The sequence below is a fragment of the Delphinus delphis genome, chromosome 10, assembly GCF_949987515.2.
Source record: "Delphinus delphis chromosome 10, mDelDel1.2, whole genome shotgun sequence".
NCBI lineage: Eukaryota > Metazoa > Chordata > Mammalia > Artiodactyla > Delphinidae > Delphinus > Delphinus delphis.
Window position 1 is genome coordinate 50,743,671 of NC_082692.2, and position 8,686 is coordinate 50,752,356.

The 8,686-nt window shown below is 45.1% G+C and overlaps 1 pseudogene; it reads left to right on the forward strand.

Moving 5' to 3' along the window:
* Window positions 1–519: 519 nt before the first annotated feature.
* Window positions 520–1,375, forward strand: LOC132431916 (UPF0538 protein C2orf76 homolog; annotated as a pseudogene).
* The last annotated feature ends 7,311 nt before the right edge of the window (window positions 1,376–8,686 follow it).

The window sequence follows — 8,686 nt, forward strand, 5'->3', positions numbered from 1 at the left end:
GGGCAGGACAGGAATAAAGATGCAGGCACAGAGAATGCACTTAAGGACACAGGGACGGGGGAAGGGTATGTTGTGACATACTGAGAGAGAGAGAGTGGCACTGACATATATACACTACCAAAAGTAAAATAGATAGCTAGTGGGAAGCAGCCGCATAGCACAGGGAGATCAGCTCAGTGCTCTGTGACCACCTAGAGGGGTGGGATAGGGAGAGTGGCAAGGAGACGCAAGAGGGAGGAGATATGGTGATATAAGTATACGTAGAGCTGATTCACTTTGTTATACAGCAGAAACTAACACAACAATGTCAAGCAATTTATACTCCTATAAAGATGTAAAAAAAAAAAAAAGTTACAGGGGCCTGGCCATTTTTGCCCAGTAGGGTATTCCTCTGTGGGAAGTCTTAGTGCTGGCCTTCCCTGCTGGGCTAACCAAAACTATCCCAGAGCTGCATCAGGGAATGCCAGGAGCAGTCTCCTTGTGCACAAGTGAGGGATTCCCTGGAGTACCTTCCTATGTATGAAATTGTTGAATCGAAAGGAATTTCTTCACGTGGCTTTCAAAGAAGTGACCATTACAGGTCACCTCGTTCATGCATTTGAGCAATGCAATTTCAAACCCGTAGTATATTAAGGGCTTAATTTGGACCAAACTGTAAAGGAATTTACAGTATTTCTAAAGCAATATGCCCCTTCAGGATCAGCCTACCACCACCACTCAGAAATTATAAATACGCAGGCTTCCCTGGTGGTGCAGTGGTTAAGAATCCACCTGCCAATGCAGGGGACACGGGTTCGAGCCCTGGTCCAGGAAGATCACACATGCCGCAGAGCAACTAAGCCCGTGCACCACAACTACTGAGCCTGTGCTCTACAGCCCTCGAGCCACAACTACTCAGTCTGTGTGCCACAACTAAAGAAGCCCGTGCACCTAGAGCCTGCGCTCTGCAATAAGAGAAGCCACCGCAGTGAGAAGCCTGCACACCACAATGAAGAGCAGCCCCCGCTCGATGCAGCTAGAGAAAACCCAAGCAGCAACGAAGACCCAACACAGCCAAAAATAAATAAATAAAATAAATTTATGTTTATAAAAGAAATTATGAATATGATAAACTAAAGATTATTCCTCAAGCATATAAACCAAAGACAAATGAACATGTGTTGCATTTGTAAGACAGCAACAGACTCCCGTTGAAAGAGGATGGCTCTCAGAGCAGCTGGAATCACCAATGAGACTGAAACAGCATCTTCTCTGAAGAAGATTGTAGAACTACAAAGCTAATCCCATTTCATCTCGTGAGGACCTCCCGGGGCTTCCTTTCTGCATACCTGTATTAAGGGCTGTATCCACGAGCGAGTACAGTACACCTGCCTGAGGTTCTTCCTCCCAAATCTGCCTGCCTTTCTCCTCTCTTGACACAGGTGTCCGATCCACACTGCGGTCTGAAGTCTTCCTGCACTGGTTCCTCCCTGCTTATCTTTCATGGGCATTATCCCCAACCAATTTCTAGCACTTGTAACTGGGTTTTACACTTTCTGTATGACCTAAACGAATACAGCCGTGACAGTGGCTGGACACAACGTGGGCTTTGTTTCAGAGGAGGGAGCCCTTTCCTCTTTTTGGCCCCCCATTTTCACATTGCTGGGGTTGGGGTGGGGAGGGAGGATAAAGAATTCTTATTGCCAAGCAGCCCGGATTTGGGATGCCAGCTGTTTACAGCAGTTGTCTGAGAAAGCCAGCTGCTCTGATTCTGTGGAAAATTTGGCTCTTGACATGATGGAAGATTCTGGCCCTATAGGAAGCTGATTTTATTTAAAAAATTTTTTTTCTTTCTTTCTTTTATTTTTTTTTATTGGGGTATAGTTGCTTTACAACGTTGTGTTAGTTTCTGCTGTACAGCAAAGTGAATCAGCTGTATGTATACATATATCCCCTGTTTTTTTTTGATTTCCTTCCCATTTAGGTCATCACAGAGCATTGACTAGAGTTCTCTGTGCTACACAGTAGGTTCTCATTAGTTATCTAATTTTATACATGGTATCGATAGCGTATATATGTCATTCCCAATCTCCCAATTCATCCCACCCCCCAACTTAGGAACCTGATTTTAGGTGTAGCTTCTTCCACTGGGAGAAAGGCAGTCCTGCTCCCAGATGGCTCGTTGCCCAGGTGACCCAGGGAAACTCCCAGGGATGTTTGGGGATAGTTCTGCTCGTTGTTCAATACACAGACAACACTGCTCTTTTTTTTTTTTTTTTTTCGGTACGCGGGCCTCTCATTGTTGTGGCCTCTCCCGTTGTGGAGCACAGGCTCCGGACGCGCGGGCTCAGCGGCCATGGCTCATGGGCCCAGCCGCTCTGCGACATGTGGGATCTTCCTGGACCGGGGCACGAACCTGTGTCCCCTGCATCGGCAGGCGGACTCCCAACCACTGCGCCACCAGGTAAGCCCAACACTGCTCTTTTTATTCACACACCATGGCAAGCCTTCAAAGCAGGAGTTACTTAGGCAATCCTGGATTCTACAGCTCTCCATTCCTAACTTAGAGCAGGGCTATACATGCATTCCCTGATCTTAAAACTTTCAATTAAAAAAAAAAAGTCCAGCTGGAGAGATGCACACTGTCACATGTGTACCACTCTGTGCTCCAACACCAAAAACTAGTTGGGCTTGTTGTTAGGTTTTGCAAGGATTTATTTTCTCTCATTTTCCCTCCAACATGCCACCCCCAATCCTTACCACCCCTAGCACCATATAACCATCCTTCTTCCCTCCCCTTCACTTCATTTGTTCTCTCTGCTGCAGGAAGAAAGAATTAGCACAATCCCTTTTTTTTGAACAATTGATTTATTCCAAGGAGCAGAGTGCAGTTCACATGTTCCTGTACCAATACCTCCTTGAAAAAGAGGTTGGAGAAATGAAGACACAAACAAGGCAAATTGTACTAAACAAAGTGATAACAGGTTTTCTAGCAAGAGAATCCAGGACTTGGGTGCCTAATTTGGGTATCTCTGCCCCTCCCCCAATGTCTAAGCACAGCCGCAAATAGACACCAACAGAGAAGCATGGCAGCATGTAGGAGAGTGGGAATCACAGGAGTGGACTAAGGTCTTATTTGGCTCATAATATGCAGAAGGCAGCCTGAAAGCTTTCTGGTCCAACACTTCCACTTACAGATGAGGAAACAGGTGCAATACCTTAACCGACTCAGAGTTTTACAACTAGTTGTGGTCCGTCTGAAGTAGGACCCCGGTCTCCAGACCCCTAATCTAGTGCTCTTTCCTCAGTGCCTGAAGTGTTTCTTGGTCATTTGACATTTTTCTGCCTCTATAGGCCCAGCTGCTTCTGTATAACCCTTACCAAGGATAAACCTAAATGGGGTGGCCCTTATTTCCTCTTTACTTGCAGCAAGGATATGGCATAGTCAGCAGGCATCGTATGAACTGGCAACAGCACTGTAACCTTCCGCCCAGGGGCCGGCTCCTTATACTCTTCTACCACCTAACTTGCCCTCTTGTGTCCAACAGCCCCACCATCAGCCACATTTATTGCATTCTCCACAGAAGAGAGAAGCACAATTTATAAAGTCGATGAAGGGCATTGAAATCTTTGGTTTCAATAAGCAAGAATGGACACTGGCAGGCAACTAGTCCTCTCCTGTACTGAGTCAGTTCCCTACAGTTATTATATGTGGTCATTTGCATCACTGGCCCCAATATTTTATCTCTTCCTGAATTCACATCCTTTTCCATATGTGGCCACTTTGCTTTGTCAGCTTAACTAAGTTGGAACTCCATTTCCCAAAATTTTCTTCTGTCTGGTCCTGGATGAAGTTGGCCACTAGAAAAATTTATGTGAGTTTTGGAAAAGAGAAGTAAAGCAGCAGCCACTGTCCGTGTTCTGGAGGTGTGTGTCAGGCCTGGCGCCGCTGCAGCCCCCGTACATTGTCACTGCCCTGCATGCTCCCCTTGTTGGCACGGAGGACAGCCAGCCCACAGGTCCTCCAGTTCCTGCTGGAAATCCTCCTTCACCTTCTGCAGCTCCTGTGCCAGCGATGTGTGCGGCCGGCCACACACACACCAGCAAGGGCACCAGCCTCCCTACAAGTCACTGTGTCTTCACGCTTGGAGACAGAGGCTGATGTAGGTTCCAGGTAGTCCTTGCTCTGACCTGCAGTCTGTCTGACTTTCCCTTCCAGCTGCTGGCCCTGACTACCTCAGGATCAATGGAGGCAACAGCTTTACACTGACTTCTTAACCAGCTCCCACAACTGCATAAGCCTCAGTCCCTACACCAAATCCCCTATTCTATGTCACTCACAGTACTTCTGCTTCTCTAATCAAACTCTCAGTGATACTCCACTGACTTTACACCTACCCCTCCCTCCACCGGCAGAGTAAATTTCCTCACCTGCTGACTTTGGGTTTGGCCAGTACTTTGCCTTGATGTGACACAAGCAGGGACCTGTCCAGTGGATGTTCTGCTGTCACCACGAGAAAAGTGTACTTTGACCAGCCCCCGGTCTTGGGAGAAAGAGGGATTCATGTGGACACAGTCACCCCCGCCACTGCAGTCTGAAGCAAAACTGCCCCAGACAACCCCAGACACACAGTGCAAAGTACAACTGTCAATCCCAGCCCAGCCTCATCAGCCAAGCACCAGCTGACTCACAAATGCATGAACAACAGTTAAGACTTGTTTCATTAAAGCCACTGAGATGCAAGGTGCTTCCTTACACAGCGATAACTGACCAATATACTGACATAAAACTTTTATGTCAGAAAATGTATTCCATACCTCTCTGACTGTTGCCAAAGTTTACTTTTATGTGTTTGCAGATAATTTTATCAATACTTCATTAAAAAAAACCCTCTCTTTCCATTTCACTCTACAGAGGCAGGAGAGGGAAGTGAGGACTTGAAGAGCTGTGGTCCAGGATGGTTTCTCAGTCTCTCTCTCTGTCATCAGGCAACTAGCAGGAGGCTCAGGTAGTGACTGCCAAGCTGATGGCATGGAGGTCCCACAGGGAACTGCAGGTTTTCCTCAGGACCAGTCCCTCAAGGGGCAGTGAGGGAGTGGCAGCAGTAGCTGAGGACAGAGGTGAGATGAAGGGTCCTGCGCTTTTACCTTTAGGCTCCCAGCAGTTTCCCTCCACTCTCGTTCTTCTCGGGCAGCCAAACAGAAAGAGCAAATGAAAAGCATCCTTCAAACCGGCCCTGGAAGGAAGCCAAGTAGCAGGAGTTCAAAGGCCCTGAGTCATCACTTTCAGGCCCCTTGGACAGGTGCTTTCCCTGAAGCAGAGTGATCCTCCTTAATCACTTGGGGACTTTCTGTGAAACTATTTGCTGACACAGGTCTCTCCAGCTGGAAAGGACTGTTTCCCTCATTCAGGCCACAGGGGCCAGCCTAACTTCTGCCCTGTTGTTGGAAACAGCTCTTATTAGTTCTGTCCTGGCTTTAGCCTAACTGCCCCTCCGCGGTACTCACAAATCCTTAATGCTGATACAGTGTTTAAAGATATAAACTTCAAATTAGGAGTTTGGGATTAACATATACACATTATTATATATAAAATAGATAACCAACAAGGACCTACTGTATAGCACAGGAAACTATACTCAATATTTTGTAATAACCTGTAAGGGAAAAGAATCTGAAAAAAAATAGATATATATGTATGTATAACTGAATCACTTTGCTGTACACCTGAAACTAACACAACATTGTAAATCAACTATACTTCAATAACAAAATAGAATTAAAAAAAAAAGATATAAACTTCCATGGCCTCTCAGCTGGCCTCCTCCTATTTCCTCCTCTCCCCTCTCATCCATTATTGGTCCAGCAACCAGAGTGCCTTTTTAAAAACATAAATAAAATGATGTCACCCACTATCCTTGCTGAAAACCCTCTTAAGATACAGGGCAAAATAATGCACATTTTATTCACCCTAAAGGAGGTACAAAGAAAGGCCCCTGTCTACCCCATTATCACTTGTCTCCCCTTGTTCTCTATCTTCCTGACACACCAGCCTTTTTCCCAAGACACCGTTGCTGCCTCCCACTTAAGGACCTCACACATGCTGTATGGTTAGCTTAGAACTTTCTCCCTTCACAAGTTAACTCTTTCTTACCTTTTGGGTCTCTGAGCTGGACGGCCTCCATTTCCCCTCCAGACCCACTTCCACCTCCATCTCCCTGTTCTCCATCCCAGAGGGCTAATCTATATGGACTACATGAATGGTCTCCTTTGCCCTCTGACCTCTGGAAGGATATTGAAGGGAGAGATGAGAATGAAGTCAGGGCATTTATCTTCCTGGATTACTCTTTGCAAAGGTCAACTCTTTACAACTGTCAAGTAAGCTGTACTGATCAGCCATTGGCGTGTAACAACCAAAACCTCTTGGTGGCATAAAACAATAAGCATCCATTTCTCAAATATATTCGGGTCATTTGGTTGGGGGGGGGGGGGCAGGTACTGCTGATCTAGGCTGCTGTAATAATAATTCTTGATTTTCTGTAATTGATGATTTGACATCTTGAAAGTATGGGCCAAACTAACAGCTAAGTTGTTACATCCATACTGTCCTTGTGTTTTTGCAGGTTGCACAGACATCATATTACAAACTCTCTAACCACAAACCCCAACACACAAACCCATGATCATGTGTGTCGCACACATTTGTGACAGGGGCTCCACTAGAGGGAGAAGCAAACTCTGGGGGGTTTTTTTGTGTTTTTTTTTTGAGCAAAATATCCAAACACCTGCCATCGTTACTAACAGTTTGGGGCATATCTATCTATCTATCCATCCACCCATTCATCCATCCACCTATCTATCATCTATCTATCTATCCATCTATTTACCTATGAGGTTTCTGTGACTTTCTCTCTCCCAGGCTCCCTATTTCCTCTTTCTCCTCTTCATAATTGAAGGGTGTGTGAAACATGGTGGGGTTTGGGATCAAGAAGACTACAGTTACTAATGATTCTCATAGTTTTAAGGAGTGAATTTATTATTCCAGCTTTTGTGTTAAGTATTTGCATTAGGGTACTAGGCTGCATCTAACGCAGGCTTCCTATTTTGTCCATTCAATCAATAAATATTTATCAAGAATTTACAATGTGCCAGACACTTTATTAGGCAATGAGAATATAAAGGTGAGCGAAATACACACGGAACTAACAGTTTAGTAGGAGAGACAGACAATTAAATCATCAGAAGAGCTTAAGTGATTGGGTTTGCTCTCTTGCTGCCCAGCTGAGCATATCTGTTTTAAAATGTACCTGGGACTTAATTTGTAGGTATGACTAAGTGACAACAAGGAGAGGTCAATGTTATCAATGTTAGCGTTAAGAGAAAAGTTCATTGCTTACAATTCCCAAGAGGAGGGGATATGCCATACTGCACAGGGCCTCGCAGGAAAGCACCATGATCAGTCAGGAGCAGGAGTGAGGGGAAAGCAAGGGTGATATCACTGTCGTGGCGGGAAATTGTTGGGTGGGGACGTCCCCCATTGAGCAGGATATCCACTACTGGGCAAAACAACGACGTTGGGGATTATTATGATTTACTTCACACAAAAGCTGGAGTGATAAATTCACTCCTTAAAAGTATGAGAATTATTAGTAACTGTAGTCTTCCTGCTCCCAAACTTCACCATGTTTCACACACCCTTCAATTATTGAGGAGGAAAAAAGGAAACAGGGAGCCTGGGAGAGAGAAAGTCACAGAACCCTCATAGGTAAAGAGATGGATGGATAGATAGATAGGTGGATAGATAGATGAATGGATGACAATAGACAGATAGGTAGATAGACAGGCCCCAAACTCTTAGTAACCATGGCAGGTGCTTAGATATTTTGCTTAAAAAAAATCACAGAGTTTGCTTCTCCCTCTAGTGGACCCCTGTCACAAATGTGTGCCCATGATCACACACCAACACACACATACACACACACACACACACACACACACACACACACACAGTGCTTCCATGCAGGTATTCTGCTTTCCTTTTTATTCCAGGAGGCACAGCTCTGCCTGCCACCCCCATAAGAAAGTGGAACTCAACCACGTCAAGTCATTTCTTTCTTTCTAGAAAGATGCCACATAATTTCCCACCCTTACCCACCACTGCCTGTCTACTGCAATTTTCAATGCTCTGGGACAACCAGCCCAAGTCTGTTACTCTGTTATCTCCATTAAGCCATGGTGTAATGGTTGGGAGGAGCGAGCATACAATCCCCATTTGAAACTTTTCAAACCATTTGAAATAGTTCCCTGGGATCAGGTGAACCAAAAGAGGTTATTTAGCACAAAGAGGTATTTAAGAACAAAAGTAGAGGGGAAATTGCACAATATCTGTAGGGCCATGTAGATGCCCTTGTGTGTCTAGAAAGTAACAAATGATGGATTCAGAAGGGAAACATAACTTGCAACTAATAAAACAAGATTTTGTTTAGAAAGAAGAGTCTCCTTGCTTGCATGTTTAACATACATGATGATAGATGCAAAGAGAGAGAGCATAAGAGACAAAAAACAATTTTCACAATGTGGTAATTTCCTCCATTCTTTCAAGTGAATGTGTCTTAGGGTGAATTCCCACTAAGCAGACCCCAAGACAAAGACTGGATGCATGTAGTGGTTTGGAGGTGATTCCAGGAAGCATTGGTAGGGGCATGGG